General features: G+C 41.6%; 1 long non-coding RNA gene across 1 annotated transcript; it reads left to right on the top strand.

The window, feature by feature from the left end:
* Positions 1-19,820: 19,820 nt before the first annotated feature.
* On the top strand, positions 19,821-20,940 carry LOC137084132 (uncharacterized). Its single transcript, XR_010906705.1, has 3 exons — positions 19,821-19,911; positions 20,521-20,663; positions 20,848-20,940. It is a non-coding gene; the product is annotated as an uncharacterized lncRNA (long non-coding RNA).
* Positions 20,941-21,192: the final 252 nt, after the last annotated feature.

Raw genomic sequence — 21,192 nt, 5'->3', positions numbered from 1 at the left:
AATGACTTCTTGAGCAATTTGAGCTACGGTAGCTCATCTGTTTGATCAAACCTCACGGGCCAGCCTTCACTCTCCATGTGCATCAATGGACCTTGACCGCCCTTGACCCTGTCACCGGTCCACCACTGTTCCTTCCTTGGAGCACTTTTGATAGATACTGACCACTGCAGACAGGAAACACCCCACAATAACTGCAGTTTTAGAGATACTCTAGTCCAGTGGTTCGCAACCACATTCCTGGAGCCCCCCTAACACTGCACATTTTGCATGTCTCCTCAATCAAACACACCTGATTCAGGTCATCAGCTCATTAGTAGTGACTCAAAGACCTGAAATGGGTGTGTCAGTCAAAGGAGATATGCAAAATGTGTAGCGTTAGGGGGGGCTCCGGGAATGTGGTTGGGAACCACTGATCTAGTCATCACAATTTGGCCCTTGTTAAACTTACTTAAATCCTTATGCTTGCCCATTTTTCCTGCTTCTAACACATTCAATTTGAAGAAAAAATGTATCCTAATATATTTTCATCAATATACCCTTCCTTTAACATTAGGTGGAAATCAAGAGCTAAAGCAAAATCTCAAACTGGAGTTGCAATTTCATGCATTGCTAAACATGCAGTTTTAAAGTCTTGTTTCAACAACTGAACTGCATAATAACTTACTGTTCAGAGGTGGCGGTGATTACGGATGAGCATTTAAGTGATAGCATGAATTAAAGCTTGAGAGAGAGGAAACAATAGAAGTTCTACAGCAGGCAGCGCTAGAAAAAAAGGAGCTGTCCACAGCACTGTGGTTCTGAGACGCTCACCCTGACTGCGTCCCTGCATGGGTTGAGGGTGGGAACACACCGTCAGTGCAGATAATAACCAGACATGGAAGCACTCATACTGCTTAAAGAATGAAACACGCTGCATGTTGCCTCTTTTTGTTAAATATATGTTCAAAAAACATATGAAGCACTTGAGCTTAAACAAATTATAGCAGAGTTTTGTACGTGCTCCTCTTTCATTTTGCTTCTTAGAGCACTTTTATTAAAATGTGTTTAATTACATTTTTGCTGTGAGGCGAGATCAGAGGAAGAATCCCCTGAGCCGCCTCCTGTTGTCATCTAATACCCTTCAGCGCTTCCAGCACCTACTTCCCTAACTTTTCCCTCTATGTCTTGCCTGTAATAATTGTCTTTCCGGCATGTCGCAACAACAACCTGACAAATCCGTGACACTGAAGGCAGCCGATAACCAGCTTTATGTTATCGCCTTGCCTCTGTCCAACAGTGTTGCTCTATATTAAACGGCTGTGCATTTGATCTTGTTGAATCCAAATTTGTGTGCAATTTTTACATTCTATGAATAAGCCAGTCGTTCTGTATATCTGCATGGCAATAATGCACTAAGACTGTCTTGTTCTCAGTGAATACAGTAAAACCGTCCCATGTTGCTTGTTGAAAGCCTGAATAGAAATCCCTGTAGGTCAGTATACTGATTAGTCATCAAGGAGAGAGGCAGAATATCCCCCTCAGATGATTCGATCGTAATATCCAGCGGAATGGCTGCTCTATTTCTCATTGCCAAGGTGCTATTATTGCCAGATGCTACCTTTCTTATCATCCGGTCTACAAACAAATACCTTGAAACACAGGCCTGAAAAACAGGAGGGGAAGAAATCACATTCATCTGGGCCGCACTACAGACAGATGGCCAGTATTTAGAGACTTCTGAATCTGTCTGCCCTCGACGAGCTCAGCTCTGAACAACACATGCAGTTAATAACTTTGCCACACTGCATTACAGTGTGATATATTTGTTGGGATTTATCTAAAAATACAATGAGCTGATCTTTAAAACCTAAAATGTTAAAGGTGCACTATGTAGCATTTTTGCAGTAAAATATCCAAAAACCACTATAGGCCAGTTTTATATATTTTGTTCAGTTTCCAACTATTTGTAAATTGTGAGAAAATTACTATTTTAACCAAGGAGCCGGGACATCTGAGGGAGTCGCCTGTCAGTTGCATCATATCTGCGTTACCCTCTGTTTCCGTTTTTATTTGGCAGAAACGCTTTACTCTCACTGCAGTGTGCAACAAGTGTCACAGCAGCCGCTGAGTGAACGCATAGAGTAACGTCATAGCATAATTTTCAACACACTCAAATTTGTCTAATATGATAAACAGAGCTGCGCTACCTTCTACTCATGATCGGAAAAGTGGAAATAGCGCTGGCGCCAGCCGACTGTGTCCCATCATAATAAAAAAGTCGTGGGATGTGGGTTTTGTTATTCTGAGCATGTGCTCATGTAATTGTCTGATCCCTCCCCCCATGTTATCTGATTAGTGTTTCATTTCTCCCACCTTTCCCCTCTTGATTTCTTCCCTTTATAAGCTCCTTTGTGTTTGTCAGTCTGTGTCAGATCCTTGTTATGTCTACGTCTTCCGTTTCCCTGTGATTTCCCTGTTGGTATGTTGTGAGTTATGTTACAGTTTTTTGTTTTGTATTTATGTTTATTTTCATAATGAATCACATTTTTGCGCATCTGAGTCTTCACCTTAGCTTTCTTATGTTGTGACGTGACAGAAGAATCCGACCATGTCTAAGACTCAGCGCAAGAATGTACGGACACCACCAGTCTCGTATGCTTATGTCGAGCACATTTTTCGTTTTCAGTCTCTAGCGTCCCTCCGCCAGAAAGGGACAGATTTCAGGAATTTTGCAGGAGAATTCCTGAGAGCAGTAGAGGGACTGAGACTGAATGAAAACGTTTAAAAGGACTTGTTGTTCTATGCGCTCGATGAACCGATGGAATGGCTGCTTAGGTGGGCATATGACAACGTCTCCTTCGACTTGATGGAGGAGTGTCTCGCTCGCCTGCTGGAGCGAGAGGCTGTTGACACCGTTCCGGTGGTTTCAGTTCCGGTGGTTTCAGTTCCGGTGGACCCATTTCTGGTGGTCCCAGTACCGATGGATCGTGTTCCGGTGAATTGTGTTCCGGTGGGTCGTGTTCCGGTGGGTCGTGTTCCGGTGGTCCCAACGCTGCTGGTCCCTGCACCGATGGTCCCAGTGCTGGTGGATCGTGTGCCGGTGGACTCTATTCCAGTGGTCCGTGTTCCGGTGGACCCTATTCCAGTGGACCCTGTTCCAGTGGTCTTGAAACGGAGGAGGAGAAGGAAGGCTCCCTCCGTGCCTGTTCCAGTTGTCCCAGTTCCGGTGGATCGTGTTCCGGTGGTCCCTGTGCCGGTGGATCGTGTTCCGGTGGTACCTGTGCCGGTGGATCGTGTTCCGGTGGATTGTGTTCCGGTGGTCCCTTCTCTGCCCGCGCCACTCTGGCGCCCTGCTCTGCCTGCACGGGATTTGCCAGATCTGCTCTAGTTACCACAGCTGTAGCTACAAACGTTCCTGCTGGATCCTGCAGCCTATCTGGCAACCTCAAGTCAGGGGGGAGGGGGAGAGGGGATACACCACTCTACAATCATTTGAAAGTAATTGCAGTACCAGTTTTCGCCACAATCTTACACACACTTCCTTTAAATCATCAAACTTTATTTAAAAAAACAACAAAAAAACAAAAAAAACCCCCAAAAAACACGAGATTTCAATAATGATTTTTTTTTAAAATTCCAATATATTTACTTGTAGACCTTAATGTAGGATGAATACTTTTGGAACCATTTATAAATTAAACCAGAAATAATAGTCAAATCAATAGCGGGTCGATGAGAAATAAATCATTGTGTTTGTTTTATAAAGACGTTTACGAGCCCTGTGGTCGAAAGAATCATTCTGTTTGCTGCTTCTCCCTCGATCTCTCCTCTCTCATTAAATATGAGTTACAAACATTAATAACCTGTGAAAGTGAACCTTAATGTAAAGTGAACAAGTGTGAGCAATTTAAGAATAAGTTACAAACATTAATATCCTCTGTAAGTGAACCAAAGTGAACACATGTAAATAATTGTATTAATATGCACAAATATGCATCATGATATCATGATAAAGGCCACTGTAACCGGAGCATCTGACTATCCACACTTAAGTTAACATTTCATGCGTGTGTCCGAGGGAGCGCCAGAGTGTTATTTGTGGATGATAACTAACTTGCACAGCAATTACACAATTAATAACCCTAAAACTTGAGAAACATAGTCTGCAGCGATGTCACCTCTTAGCTTACTAATCAAATCAATAACAATTCAAATTCTAATTAAAAGCACAATGGAAGAGCCTGACAGGTGACTCATGAAAAGTGGCTTGATGCTTATCGGATGCTCACCAGCGCCAACTCTTGTCACACGTCAGAACACGCATGCTTTAGTGTTGTGAACCTGTAAAAGTAGAATAAAGAGTAGCCCACTATTACGACTTCTAATAATTAAAAAAAAACAAAAAACAACAACAATACATTGTGTTATACTTTACATATTTGCCAGGGTTTGATGTGAAGAGCAGTGAGAAAGCAGGATTTAGGATTTTTGAGAACACATAAAGATGTAAACGAGTCTAAATGATCAACTAAACAGTTTGCATTAAATCTACAGAAAAAAATAATGACTTAGAAACCTAAGAAAACAGGAACAATGAACTGAAAATACAGCAGAATAAAATATTATCAAAATAAGAATCTCTAAGCAGGCGAACAGAAAACTAGCAACATTATTATTAACTACTTTATACTCTTAGGGTCACATCACTAAAGCACGTGTTCTGGACTGTGACAGGAGTTAGCGCTAGTGAGCATCCAATACAGGTACTTTTCATGAGAAGACTTAAGGAGCTTAAGCTAGTACTGTTCGTGCTCTGAAGATAATTTTTTTATTTAACATACTTTTGATAACATACTGTTTGATTTGATGGGTAAGCTAACTGAGGTGACATTGCAGACTGTGCTTCAAGTTTTTATATTAATTGTGTAATCGCTGTGTAAGTTTGTAGTTATCATACACAAATAACTGCTCTGCTGCTCCCTCGGACACACACATGCACTGTTGCTGTAACTAAAGTGTGGATGGTCAGATGCAGGTTACAGTGGCCTTTATCATGATATCAAAATCATTCTTTATTGCATATTAATATGTTAAAGAAAGGGTTAGTTCACCCAAAAATGAAATTGATGTCATAAATGACTGATGTTGTTACACACCTATAAGACTGAAGAAGAACTGATGTCACATATGAACTACTTTGATGATGTTTGATGTGCATACACTTGGATATGCTCTTGGACTAAATATAAAATATCTTAAACTGTGTTCCGAAAATGAACGGAGGTCTTACGGGTGTGGAACGACATTAGGGTGAGTCATTAATGACATCAATTTCATTTTTGGGTGAACTAACCCTTTAATTCCCAAGTTTAATGTTGTATTTATGAATAAAATGCATTGATAAAAAAATATTTGCATTATCTGTGCATTATTTAATGAATAAATGCATGATTCACATATGTTCACTTTACATTAAGATTCACTTACACAGGTTATTAATGTTGATAACTTATTAATAAATGGTTCACATGTGTTCACTTTACATTAAGGTTCACTTTCACAGGTTATTGATATTTATAACTCATGAATAAATGATTCACATGTTCACGTTAAAATTAAATTTCCCTTTCACAGTTTATTAATATTTATAACTCATTAATAAACTAAATATTGGAATTTAAATATTCATTATCCATATCTCATCAAGTTATTGTGCTTGTTTTGTTTCATTTAATTTTGATAAGCAAGAAATCTGTTTTACACACTGCTGCTGTGGATAGGCATGAGCCTTTTGTGGAATATTATGGCTAAGACTGTAACTTCTAGTAAGGAACATCTTAAGAAAAGTGGCAGTCATGAGATATTATTACATTGCGTTAAAGTCATCCTTTTTATTCATGCAGTTAAAACGGCTTATCAACGTTTATTAGTTGATGTATTAGTCATTAACAAACACCTTAATGTAAAGTTGTATTATTATTTGTAATATTGTACTTGATGTATTTACTGGAAATGCAGACATTTCTGTAATTGTGTGAACACTTTGCTTATAGAAGGTTGTGACAGACCCCAATCATCACTGCTGCTTAACTTACTTAACTAACTTCTCTTTGAGTTTCGTCCATTTTCTCTGCTAAAGAAACTCCTAAGCCACTTAAAAGTCGTACTCCTAACACTTTTGGACCTTAAGACCTCTTTAAGGGTTAAGATGCTTTCTGAATTTCTTTTTTCAAAAAGGACACCCACCTTTCTAAGAATTTTCTTAGAATTTTGTCACCAGGAATAATTCTTTGCATTAAGACTTTTTTTTTTTTTTTTAAGAATATGGGCCCTAGTCTGAAGGGGTTAACCAAACATTTCTTCACTTTAATAACAGTTCTAGCACACACACACACACACACACACACACACACACACACGCACACACACACACACACACACACACACACACACACACACACACACACACACACACACACACACACACACACACACACACACACACACACACACACACACACACACACACACACACACACACACACACACACACACACACACACACAAAAAAAAGCATGAGTGTAAGGGCATGTTGAAAAAACATAATCATCTCTCTTGTATGTGCCCAAGCTACTTAAAACAGGGACGAACCTAATGTTACATTTACTTGCCAGTACAGTCTTTATTAACTACTTCCCTTTTTTGCATAGTTTTTGTACTTTTTGAGGATTTTTCTGTGATTAAATTGTACATAATTTTCATAGTATTTGTTACATTGTATTCATAATTTAATACATTTCTCATATAGTACTTTTTATTGCCATAACGTATATCAAAACACCCCAACTCCTTAATAAATCAAGACTGTGTGAGCTTTAGTCCTATGGAAGAAACAGTGCCAAAGGACTGCACCATTTCCCTTCGTATTAGAACATTTGAGGACTACTACTGCAGAGAAAAGTTTCTAAGCTGACCTTTTTAGTGTGATTTTCTGCAATAATTATCTAATTCCAGAGGCCGCTGTGCTCCTCTAATGATATGAGCATGCAGCTCTTTTTCTTGGAAGCGTTAAATTATCTAGGTGAGCATGGTGCCATAATCAAAACTCACATGCAACAATATCAGGCTGACCAGAAATGAGAAACACAATTACTGATGAACGTGTGCTTGACTCTGCTATTACTTCTTTGCTATGGCTGTGTACGTAAGGAAATGTACCCCGCATTAAAATGCAAACTTTTAAATGTCTCTATTTCCATACCAAATGCTCCGTGGTTCATTTTGATTTGAATGTTTTAAGCATGAAGGACACAAGCCAGACATGAAGGTTGTCCTTACTGTAGTGCATGTTGTGAATTACTTTTCTGCTCACATAATTTACATGGTCTACACTCACTGTATTGTTAATGCCTCATAAAGCAGTTGCTGCAGTTTGTAACCTGAATTTAATTTGAGAGAATTTGGCTTTAAAACTACCCTCATTGTGAAATGTCTGTATCTTAGGTGTGATAAACCAGTGGATTATAAAATTTTCATGATACACTAAGCCTTATTAATTCATTTAGAGAACCTGGGGATTCATAAGAAGGAAATTCATGCGGATGAAAATGGAAACAAAGCACTTTTTTTTTTTTTTTTTGGCAGAGATTTCAAGTTGCGTAGCCTACAACACAAGCCCTTCGGCTTAATGCCAGTGAACCTCTACATTTCTAGAGGATTTGCCTAATAAGAATCAATCAAGTGATTCTCTGTGCAAAGTTGTTCCCCTCTCAGCTCCTCTGCATGCATCACAGACATTTTGACAGGCCACAGAGTACTGTTTAGACAGCGTCTCATTTGTCAGAGCGTAGGGGAAAAGTCAACAACGACGAAGCTTGACAAATTCCTTCAGATTCTCATGCTGATTAAATATTCAATTAATTTTTTGTGGGCCTGTGTTGCCACACGTTTCCATCCCTGACGGTTTCAAAAGGACAATAGCCTTCACAATATCTCATCTTCAGTCACAGCCAGTGACAGCTGGCACTGGAAAGGTTAGCTGTCCAGTAGGTTTTTTATTATTTCCTGTGGGTGTGAGATAAAGAGGGCGAGATAGAGAGGCCTTGTGTTTTGGTAAGGCTTTGCACAGCTGTCTGAACTGTTAGTGAGGAGGATGGACTGTGTGTGCATCAAAAGCTCTGTGTGCAATAGAAAAAGCTGCCTGGGAGAGAATAAAAAGCCTCTCCAGTGGTCATTTAAACAGTCTCAGCTGCGCATTCAAGCTTTCATCAGTTTGAGAGAAAGAAAGACACACACAGAGACAAAAAGATATTTGGCTTCAGAATGCATATCAAAGCGTTAGATGTCCACGGACGATGAAAGGAGTTGCCAGAGAGCTACGAGTAACTTCCTTACTTTGGTCAATAGCAGTAATTAATAATTTACAAAAAACAACAATAAAGTTGTTATTTTTATTTTTAAGCACCAGTGGGTAATTTGTCTGCAGTTTGTCGGCTTTAGTGCCAGCAGTGGCAACAGACAGAATTGTAAAACACTCCCCCTGTCTTCCAAGATGTGGGCTGCGTCCACAATTGTATACTTCATATGGTAGTCACAAAACAGAATGTGACAAGCAGTACTCATAAAAAAGAAAGCAAAAAGTACCCGGATGACCGTCTACTCCCGGTGAGATTCTGAAGCAAGCACACGATGGGCACTTTACTATCCCAAGAGGCCACAAAATAGGATTTGCGAATGCCATTGAGGCAACACAACTAATGCGTGTAGGTCACATGATTATGACAAAATGGTAAATGCAGTATGTCCGGATTACATTCATATAACACACATTTATACTATATAGAAAATATATTTTAGCGCTTGCAAAGTAAATACTTATTTAAATGAAGTACCTAAATGGATCCGTGGTCAAATAAATAGCCTCGCTTCAAACTCGTGTCAATTTTCCTGTGTTGGGGTGCTCAAACACAGCAATGCTGAAAGAGCCAGTCCTTGAAAACTGTGTGATTTACTCAGCCTTATGTTGTTTCAAACTTGTATGACTTTCTTTCTTCTACAGAACTCAAAAAGAAGATAATCTGAGCATCAGTGGGGTCCAAACAATATCAGAGCCCATTGATTTTTATAGTATAAACACAACACCTGAGACATTTTCTTTTGTGTTCTGCCGAAATAGAAAGTCCTACAGCTTTAAAGCATCATGAGGGTGATTTTAATGACAAAATGTCCAACTATTCCTTTAAAAATATAAATAAACAATTGCACAAACAGCTTTAATGATACATTACTTATCTACATGTTGAACAGGACAACAGTTAAGAACCAAAGACTCAGCTGCTATATTTTTGCACAGAACCAAACAAATTATTGTTGGATAAACCTATTTGCCCTTGTGAAAGCGAAGCACATGAATTTTCTGGATTTATGAAGAAGGAAAATCCTCAGACCACAAGGAGTGTTACAGTAAATACCTTTCAGCTTTTGAGGAAAATTTGATTCATGGCAGCCGCACAGAGACTCCTTTAAAACCCTGCAATTCTTTGGATTGGTTACGTCTCTCAGATACGTCTATGTACTGTCCTTAATGCCAAATCGTATCCCTATTAATATAATGAATGAGGGATTTAATAGACCTGGGGCAGCGAGGAAGAGTTGGTTTAACATGATTGTCTGGGGTGAATTATAATTCACAAATAGACCTTATTCAGTCTCCACATGAGGGAAAAAAAAATCCCATTTGCTTTCGCAATAAATATGAGCTCACAGGCAGAGTTTGCTCTTCCATATTGTCTCTATTTTAGTGGTGGCTGACTTGCAGATTTGTTCTAAACTACTGTTACCAAACTCTTAATACTCATGTCAACCAAGCCAATGTGGACAATCTAGAACCCAAAGAAGCAGGTTATAATGGTCTGTGATGGCATTATATATTTTAAACTGAATGAGAGTTTTAGATTGAAACAACGTTCAAGGTCATTCTGTTAGTGACTAATATACTCACATTCTTACTTTTTTATAAATAAAAAAATATATACAATTGAAAGTAAAACGTTTGTCATGCCGCAGTGGCCTGGATTACCCAATCAATCAGCATAAAAGAGAAAAGACTTGAATAATAACTCAAGGTAAAAATACCCAAAAACTATTTTGTGCTTTGAGTGACAGTTCTTTAAAATTCAAAATGAATGGCTAAGGATGTGAGGACCTGAACTGTGCCCAATTATAATGATGAACAAGAGCAAAGGGAGGACCACACATCAGTCAACAAGCCTCTAGCACTTATTTCCAGCCCGTGTAGGTTGTACCCGGGCCATGTCTATGAGCGTTCAAGTGAATCTCCTCAGCAATCCGTAATCATATTCCGTAACTTGGCTGACACTAAGAAGCAAATCAATCATGTTTCCGAGAGACATGCATACCCTCCCACCACCCTTGGGGTGAAGCAGCTAGATGTGGCTTGCAATGCCTCCTGCTTTCATTTACCATTCTCTGGATGTCAAATGCCACAGATCCTTGGTTATGCATGCAATCCCAAGCATTTCAAAGGCGCCTGTCCCCTCTGCACAACTAGCTAATTTGTCTTCCAGCAACAATATGGATTAAATAACTCAGTTTTCTTTGATCATCTTTCCACGCTGAAGCTTCTGGAATCTAATTTGACCCGCCTGAACTCTGGTTTGTGCAATCTGCAGCGTGACACTGTTTAGATGTGACATTAAGATATTTTCAATAAGTTAATGCAATGGATTACCTGTGAAAACAATTCCACCCTCTCCCTTTCTTTGTAACTTTGAATAATTGTTTTCTCCTTTTATTCTGTTGTTTTTTTCCTCCTCTCCTTTAACATAGACATTGAAACGGCATCAGTTCACATTTATTAAATACTTATAGATATATTCTCTCACCCACTGCTCTTTCTAATTCACTATTACTTGGCAATCTCTGCTTCAGCTTAGCCTCTCATTTTAGGTGATCAATGTTATGCCTGACAAAATTAATCTTAATAAAAATCGAAAACAGGACTTTTCAGAGCAGAATCTAATCAAGAACTGCTTCTGAAGCTCTGTACATAATCCTTCCAGATTGATCTTAATAAATAGGCATCGGCCTTAGTTCTGGCAGGCCACATAGTCAAGCTCTGCTATCAGCTGATTGGGAAAATTCCAAACCCGCCCATATCAGCTGATCCAATTCCAATGCACTCAGTTGGCAACTCTCAAACAGGGCATCGTACTTAAGTGTAGCTTTAGTTCAGTCTGTCTGCTTGATGCTTCCACTGCACGCTGCTTTGCATCCCACCTCCTCCCCAGCTCCTCCTTAACTGTGTTTAACTTAATCAGTGTCAATTGTGTCATTGATGCATGTTCTGTTCTAAATAGGGGATTTAAGATGCCTTCCTAGTTTGGAAAATTGGGAGGTTGTCCCCAGAAGCTGCTGTTCCCTGTCTTGGCTTTTCATGGAGCTCATGAAAAGGATGGGGAATTTAGAACAGGGCCGTTCTGTCAAATTCAAATCTATACAAAATAAACAATAAAAAGTAAACTAAAATTCAAGTGAACCTGTCAAAATAAGCATTCTTTGTAACAACACCATGGGTCTTTTTCAGTATTCACCTTAAATATAGCAATTGTTATACTTGGTAAAATAATGAATCAACTTTTTTGGAAATAAAATGCATTTGTATTGGAGAAAATATGTATTATTATTTTTTATTTTTTTGCTGTCATAAACTCAAATTTAAAAGGGATAGTTCACCCAACAATCAAAATTCTGTTTCAATTAATCATGACGATCCAAACCTGCAAGACATTCTTCATCTTCAGAACAGATTTGAAGATGACCACAATGTTTTGTGACACAAGTGAGTTTTTTGCACACAAATGATTTTATAAAATATCAATCTCCAATGTGTATTCATGCAACGTGGTGTTCTCGTTAATGCGCACTGGAGATTCATTAAAAAAAAAAAAAAAAAAGTTTGCAAACATAGCACTTTTCTCCATAAAATTGAGGTTAAACCACTGGTCACATGGATTTAATTAATTCTTTACTACCTTTCTTGGGCTTGAAAGTGGTAGTTGTAGGCTGTAAATGGAGGGAAAGAAAGCTCTCAGATTTCATTAAAAAGATTATTTGTGTTCTGAAGATTAATGAGAAAGTCTTACGGGTTTTGAACAACATGCAGGTGAGTAATTAATGACAGAACTCAACTTAAATTTTAAATGTTTAATCTATTCCTTTAAATGTCTTCTTTAATTTAGGCCTGGTTTCAGAATAGGGCTGCATGATTAATCGCAATCAAACCGCAATCGCGATTTGGGTAATGTGCAATTATGAAAGCTTAAAGACTGCGATTTTAATTAAATAAATAAATTCCCAGTGTGTCAGCGAATAGCGGTTCTGTGATCAGGAGCAAAGGCTGCTCTGTCTGAAAGACTGTGAGTTTGAGTCGCTTATAACGTACGTTTGAAAAAGCAACAGGAGTCAAACATCTTCACAAACTAGTGAAGCGTTCATAAATCTGTTCAGCAAAATAACATCTCAGACATGTTAATGTTGTGATTAGTAATGAATTAGTAATTCTTTATAATTTCTCCTTGTTACCTATTATTTATTAGTGACGCCAGTCTTTTTCAGTAAATATAAATTACCAAATAAGGAACTGTCTTAGTCCTGAATTCAATATTACTTACTGATTAGTTCAGCTTGTTTCTATATTAGGTAATAATAGTAGCTGAAGTGTTAATGTAGTGCTACTGCATTACTTTCTGCATAGTTATCTATTAATAACGGACCATTATTATAACGTGTTACCTAGATTTCAATCCGTCAACAGGGATTGACATACGTATGCTGTTGTATTTTATGACAACACTGGATATGGGTGGAATTGTTCCTTTCTTCAGTTTTAGACCCTGAACGTATCCTGCTTGATATTGCCCCAGGTTAGAAAAACTGTCCGTGGTGAAATGGGACGAGCAAACAAACAACTTTGAATTAAATTGTTGCGGTATCCGACAACACAGTCTCACCCCTACTCGTCAAATGTTGCCGAACGGTCAAGGGACCCTGACGTCAGCTGTTGACGCACAGGGTACCCCTAAATCGCCATTTTTCGACGTACTGGGTAATCGATGGGTTACTTAACGTAATCCCGGGTTCTTTGATAACAGAGTGAGGTGTTTCACTATGGGAATCGCTTTGGGCGTGACCAACTACGGAAGCTCCAATGACACCACGTCTGTCCTGACAGACAGGTTGACCTGAGATCAGGCTCCGCCTCCACCTATATTACTCAGGTCGACCCCTCACAAAGTCATTATAGAGAGATTTCTTCCCGTCCTGTGCGAGAAGGGAAGTGTTGGTGAAACACCTCACTCTGTTATCAAAGAACCCGGGATTACGTTAAGTAACCCATCGTTCTTTTTCTAACTTCGCTCGGTGTTTCACTATGGGAGATATAGACCACTCCCGGATTGCACAACATATGCTATGCTTAATCAAACATATCACAGTGTGCTTGCCCCTAGCACTGCATGAGCTAAGGATGGCTCAGACACATCTAGTCTATAAAACCGCACAAATGTGTGGGGCGTAGCCCAACTTGCTGCTGCACATATCTCCTGAACCGAAACTCCCTTAAGTAGGGCCCATGATGTAGCCATGCCCCTAGTGGAGTGGGCCCTTAAGCCCTCAGGAGGTAGAGAACCTCTACATTCATAAGCTATAGATATAGCTTCTACAATCCAATGGGACAGCCGTTGACGTGACAACGGCTTCCCTTTGTGAGGAGTAGCCCAAGATACAAAAAGCTGGTCATTCTTTCTGAATCCTGCTGTTCTTTCCATGTACCTATGAAGCGCCCGTACCGGACATAAAGAATTCCATCTGTAAGTCGCTCACACGCTTAGCTGTCACCAGCGCTAACAACAGTGCTGTCTTAAGAGAGAGAAACTTCAACCCTATGGCTTCTAACGGCTCAAAAGGATGTTGAGATAGGGCCTCTAACACCATGGACAAATCCCACAACGGGACCATCCTCCTGGCCACTGGCCTCTTACGCCGTGCCCCTTTCATAAAACGACATATTAAAGGGTGTTGACCTGCCGTCTTGTCACCAAAACCAACATGACAAGCGGAAATGGCAGCTAAATATACCTTCATTGTCGAAAAAGCCTTCCCCTTATCCAACAGATCCTGGAGAAAACATAATATGTCCCTCACTGAGCATTGAAAAGGGACAATATTACTCCTTCCACACCATTCTTCAAAGACTCGCCATTTATTACTATAAAGTGAGCGAGTGGAAGAGGCTCTGGCACTCTGTATTGTGTGAATGACAGATGGGGGTAAACCTGCCGCACTCAAATTCCACCTCTCACGGGCCAGGCCCAGAGAGCTATTCTGTCCGGGTGAGGATGGTAGATTTCCCCTCCTGCTTGTGACAGGAGGTCCCTCCGGGGAGGGAGGGGCCACGGCTGACCCGACAGTAGTTGAACTATCTCGGCTACCCAATGTCTGGATGGCCACCGTGGAGCTATCAGTATCAGTGACAACCCCATTTCCCTCACCCTGGCTAGAGTGGGTGAAATCAGGCTCAGAGGAGGGAATGCATACAGTAGGACGTTCGGCCATGGGTGGGCTAACGCATCCACACCCAATGGTGCATTTCCGTCCACCAGAGAGAAATACAGAGGACATTGAGCGTTTTCCTGCGAGGCGAAGAGATCTACGGCAGCCTGACCGTACTTCTGCCATATCTGCTTCACCACCTGGGGATGAAGCTTCCACTCCCCGTACAGAGGATTTCCCCTGGACAACAGATCTGCCCCTCTGTTCAATATCCCTGGAACATGGGTTGCCCTGATGGATAAAAGCCTCGTGTTGCACCACACGATCAGCTTTTTCGCTAACTGGTGCAGTTGAAGCGAGCGTGTGCCTCCCTGTCGGTTGATATAAGCGACCACTGTAGAATTGTCTGTTTTCACTAAAACATGCTGGCTCTTGATGTAGCTCAGAAAATGTTTTAGCGCTAAAAACACTGCCAGCAGTTCTAAGTAATTTATGTGCTTGTGAATCAGATGTGGAGGCCACACACCATTCACCGCTCTGCCCATCAGAGTTGCTCCCCAGCCTTTTAATGACGCATCCGTTGTTATAGTGACCCTCGCCGACACCGCCCCCAAGGGGATCCCCTTTCTGAGAGTCTCGGGGCTTCTCCAATGTCTGAGCGCTCTGACGCACACATGCGTTACTTTCACCGGTCGACCGAGATGTCGCCGAGAACACAGACGCAGATGCGCGACCCAGCGCTGAAAGTCTCTCATCATTAGTAGTCCTAGATGTACTACTGAAATCACTGAGGCCATTAGACCCAGCATTCGTAGGCACAGTCTGAACGGAACAGTTTTCCCCGTCTGAAAACGGGAGAGACACTGCATGAAGGACGTGATCCTCCCCTCTGTCAGAGTGACCTGATAAGAGAGGGAGTTTATACTGAGCCCCAGATATTCTGTGTTCTGAGCTGGCTCTAAACGGCTCTTTTTCATGTTTATTCTGAATCCCAAGCTGTCGAGATGCACTAATACCATGTTTGTGTCTCTGATCGCTTGTTCTTTTGACGAGGCGCAAATCAGATAATCGTCTATATACGACAATATTCTTATTCCTTTGTTTCTCAACGGAAATAGCGCTGCTTCCACACATTTGCTGAAAACTCTTGGCGCTAAGGACAGACCAAATGGAATGGTTTGAAACTCGTACGCTGTGTTTCGGTATGCAAACCTGAGATATTTTCTGTGAGACGGATAAACATCTATGTGAAAATACGCGTCTGACAGATCGATCGTCACAAACCAGTCGTTCTGGCGGATAGATCGACAAAGTGTTTTGTGTGTTAACATCTTGAATGAATACTTCCGTAGGTGCTTGTTTAGCACACGGAGATCTAAAATTGGGCGCAGAGATGTGCTCCCTTTCTTTGGGATCACGAAGTAACGGGAGTAAAAACCCTGACAGCTCACTTCCTTTGGCAGCACTCTGATTGCTCGTTTGTCTAAAAGAGTGTCTATCTCGGCCGTCAGGACGCGAGCTGCTTCTCCCTCGGCCGCTGAGACTATAATGCCATTGAATCTGGGTGGTTTCATGGCAAATTGAAGTCTGTATCCCCGTGAAATTGTGTTTAAAACCCACGGATGAGCTGCGCATGCGCGCCAACTGAGTATGCGAGCCGAGAGGGGTCCCTTGTACACTTCTCCCTCGCGGGCGCGCGTTGATGACGTCATTATTGTCACTGCGCTGACCCCCTTTTGAGAAGCGTGCGCTCCCTCCAGCGGCGAAGCTAGAGAGACGCGTTTTAATTTTTGGATTTCTTTGCAATCTATCGCCCTCGGCTGACTGCCTGGCTGCGATAGAAAAACATTTATTTGTGTGTTTGTTATATTCGGGGAGCATATCGCCCTTAGCTCGTGGCTTGGATGCGATAGTGCATTCTTTATTAAGTATTCCCCTGAAACGATGGGCGTTTGAGAACACTGTGTGAGTGCTTGGTGACACTGTTGAACATTTTCTCCCTGTTTTTGAACTGGGTAACTTACAGCGAGAGCCCTTACTGAACTCAGAACAACAGGGTTGGACCCCTTTCTTCTCTTTGCGGGCGGAGAGAGAAGTGCAGGGGAACATTCGCGTGTCAGGTCGCACGCTTCTTCTTCCGGTCCTCGGGGTGGGGCGGTCGGTTTCTGGCCGCCGCGGCCGCAAATGAATGCTTACCCCATGGTCCGGAGCTCTCCGACCTTGGACGATGGCCAGATTGTTGTCCGCTGGGAGCGGGTCTCACATTCCTGGCCCCTATCTGTCTCCCTCTCACTGCAGCGGCTGCAACAAAGCCCTGCCGCGCTGGTTGAGAGGGTGGTCGCGGTGTTTGCTTCCGTGGTAAACAGAGGTTAAAAGCTTCATCCTCTTGTTTCCTCAGGGAGCTGGTTTCTCTCATTTTCTCGAGAGCTGGTCCGAACAGGCCCTTAGTTGGGTCGAACGCTGCGTCCATCACCTCCGCTTTCTGAGCGTCGCTCAATCCTGACAGGTTCAGCCATAACGCTCTCTCACCTGACACGGCCAGGCCCATCACACGGCCACAGCCTTGAACCGCACCGCGGGAAGAGCGGAGAATTAGATCGTTTACCACACATATTTCATCCCATAGTGCTGGGTTCGGCACCCCTGTATCCAGCTGTCGCCCCATTTCCTCCAAAATTTCTGCCTGATACGCTGACAGTAAAGTCACAGCGATCAGCGAGCACACTGACTGGGCCGCATACTTATATATCCTCTGATAGACGGACGCGGTCAAACGTTCCATCTTGCTCGGCAGCGAAATCTGAGAGGAGGCAGAAATGGAGCGTCGATTCGGGTGGAGGTGATAGGCCACTGAAGACTCTACCGCTGGGGGTCCGGCCAACCCCAGCTCCACCATCCCTTGAATCTCCAGCTTAGAGCATCCCTTGGCCGGGAGCTTATTCTTAAAGGGGGTACTCCAATGGCGAGACATTTCTTTCATGCATGCCGGCACGGCGGGCAGTAATTGTCTCGCTGTGGGTTGAGCAGGCGGCAGCCTTTTCCCGTCGTAAAGGTCCCTCTCTGCTCCTTCGGCGTCCTGTGCCGTGGGCCAAGCTAGGCCCAGTTTAGCCGCGGCTCGTTTGCACACCTCGTGTAGGTTACTGTCAGCCTGAGGACCCGAGTCAGTCGCGCTCGGGGGTCTAGACTGTTGAGCGGGGAAGGGAGAGTTGTCATCTTCCTCCTCGTCTTCCATATCCAAGTCGAGGAGGTCAGAGTTAGCATCGCCCTCTGCGTCCTCGTCCCCCTGCTCTTCCTCTTCGTGTGCGAGAAGGCCATCGAACAGAGGAGGCATATCCGGGGATTCGGCTTCCATCATTTCAGCCCAGCTAGAGGTAGCTCGCGTTTGATGGTCGGTTGTCTTAGGCTTCGCGGTGGCGCCGGACAGACATGGGTCTTGTTGGCTACTAGCCACCGCCACTCTCAGCCTTCTCTCCAGAATTTTCACCGGCATTGACGCACAGTGGACGCATGTTTGAGGGTCCGCAAGCGACGTTTGAGCGTGCTTCGAGCCCATGCACACGATGCACATAGGATGGGGGTCCCTGCCCGAGATTGTTGCTCCACATGACGATGGACACGGGCGGGATGCCACATCCCTGCTTTTCGACTCATTCCCTTTGGCGGGGGTAATGACCGTCGACATAATGTCTGGAGGAGTGATTCAACGACTCGTCACAACACGTTAGTCTGATGATAAAGTAGGGTAATTTAGCCCTTTCAAACGGCTCGCCTCAACGCGAAAAGCCCAAAAAGATGACTCGACGTCACTGAAAAACCTACCGCCGTAGTTTAGTACGCGATAGTCCGAAGAGAATAGCTCGCCTTGACGCGGACACTATTCGGTGTTTCCGATGTCGCTCAACACAGTCCAATCCACTGATGTCGCGTTCGGTGGCGTAATCCAATAACGGTCCGCCTGTTGAACAGTTCAGCGAGATCAGCAACGAAGTCGGACGTGCTGAGAGAGCTTGTTGTAGTCCCTCACGGGAAGAAAGCGCGAATGACTTTGTGAGGGGTCGACCTGAGTAATATAGGTGGAGGCGGAGCCTGATCTCAGGTCAACCTGTCTGTCAGGACAGACGTGGTGTCATTGGAGCTTCCGTAGTTGGTCACGCCCAAAGCGATTCCCATAGTGAAACACCGAGCGAAGTTAGAAAAAGAACCACTGATTTCAATGAGAAACCTAGGACGTCATAAACAGACGTGTTGGGCATGTGCATGTTATCGTCATGATGGAATTTATTGGGTTATAATTTTTCCATTATGACATGTTGGAGTGTGATTCTCAATTTAATCAGCCAGCACAATTGTATTTACATTTATTTACGCTATGATACACGTTTGAAACAGTAGTCGAACCCCACCCCGCCCTAAACCTACCCATTTGCGTATTATATGATATAAAACACAGGCTGTAACAGACAACAGGCACACTTTATTGAAAAAGTCCAACTATTCCGAGGCCAAACGATTGAATTGTGCGAAGAAAAGACCCAAAAGCAATCACCGTCTCTATCCGCGGCGCGCGGCGCGCGACCCGCGCCCCGGCGTCACACTGAAGACGCCACAGGTAGACCCCTCGGCGTCACGCGATGGACGAACTGGGAACCCAATTGCTTTCAGTGGGAAACCTTTGGCGTCAACATTAGACGGCAATTCTATCGGTATGAAATCGCGCTGAAGAAGTCTCATTCAGAACACATCGCGATGTTTGGCATCAGATCACGTGTGCCACATGTTGGTGAGTAGTCATACATATTATGTCCTAATATTTGATATAAAGTATTTTCTGCTTGTCGTTATCGATCATGTTCAGTCACTGCATTGTATCTGTCATCATCTCCACAGAGGCTTTGCATTTTTTTGCTTTCTAAATAAACACACCTTGCTAATAGGGTAATTTAACACTGTCACGTGACGTGCTATAGACCTTTAAACAGTTGTTAATATTTAATAATAATTACTAGTGTAGTTCCAACGTGGCATTTGTAGTAGAAGCACAATAAAAAATAAAAAAACAACACTTGCCATGCGTTTACCACAGTATTGGTAGTTTTAATGTGATATTTGTTGTAAATAAACAGTAGCCACAACAATTACCATGCTTTAAATGCATTTTAATGTAAAATCCAAATATTGTTATTTAAATAGTATACTTTATAATGCTATATATTATATATTATGACTTTTTTCTCTCTTTCTTTTTTTTTTTTTTTTTTACCTGAAAAGACCAAAAGGGCCTCTCGGACTCAGTCAACCCATTCTTGTTTGTGGAGAAGTAACGGAGAAAATCGAAAGCTGCAACAGCAAATATTTGTAATGGTATGTATGAGTTGGTTTGAACCCTTTATCAAACATTTTATTTAGCATTTGTTGTTACTTATTCTTACAAATCCTATAGCTCAATCAGTAAGAACATATTCCCAAAGTCTTAATAATTCACAAGATTTAACAAGTTGTCAAATTCATATGATTCTCGTACATATAGCTCTGAAAAAAATTAAGAGACCACTTAACATGGATTTCTAAATGTTAAGTGGTCTCTTAATTTTTTTTTCCAGAGCTGTATTTGTATATGAAGAGTTCAGATGCAAAAGCCTCAAAAAGCCACTTCGGTCACATGACATCAGATATTTGATTATTTTTTCTTAATCAGATCAGTTGCAATGTTTATAACGTCCCGTTTGCATGTAAATAATTTATGTGATCACAAAATCAAGTGAGTTATCTACATTTTCAAACAAATTCATATGATATAGCTTGCTATTATATACTTTTAATAATGGGAATGCACACATATCTGTGAACTTACTAAATAAATGTATTTAACATTTAATTATGCATCGTTTTTTTACAGCAAGAAACAGTTATGTATGAACTCACAACTTGCATGCAATGTAATACAATTTCCTCTTTCTTTCTGTCTTGCAGGATTACTTGCAGATTACTTTTATTTATTTATTTTTGTTTAAAAGATCTCTACAATATCAAACTCAACAGCTCTTTTAAGAGTCAACCCTCACAAGAGCTTCTAGTGATTCTCAGCGAATCTTGCCGTAATCAGCCCTTCACAGGTAAAGTTGAATATTATCAGTATCAGTATATATACTAAAGTATATACAGTTTTAATATATATACTCATCGAATGCTCACCTTAATCTTATGATAAATTAACTTTATTGTAACTGTCTTAATTTATATGTTTTAAAAACAATAGTATTTGCTTCACAGAGTAAGTGAGACTTTCTTGTTTTACAGAAGAGAAGAAAGACCAGACCTTATATCGAAGCAAGCTAAGAAAATAAGTCATTTGTTTAGGGTGAGGAAGGAAGATGGACATCTTGTGCCCGAAGAAAACAGAAAAGTGCGCAAGTCCATTGGTATGTCTTGTATTGAAGCAATGCTGTAATATGTAGTACAAAATTTGATGTTGATCTCTCAAAGGACTATTCATTTCAACAGTGATCATTCTTTCTACTCTGATAAAATACGTACCATTATTCATGTCTAAATCTTTTAATAACTCCTAAAATAAGCAAATGAGGTTCTGGATCTTGGATTTATTTAAAATGGTAAATATTTGTTTTCCCTTTTTGATACAAT

The sequence above is a fragment of the Pseudorasbora parva genome, chromosome 1, assembly GCF_024679245.1.
Source record: "Pseudorasbora parva isolate DD20220531a chromosome 1, ASM2467924v1, whole genome shotgun sequence".
NCBI lineage: Eukaryota > Metazoa > Chordata > Actinopteri > Cypriniformes > Gobionidae > Pseudorasbora > Pseudorasbora parva.
The sequence above is the reverse complement of the archived record's forward strand: the minus strand, read 5'-3'. Positions and strand labels throughout refer to the sequence as shown.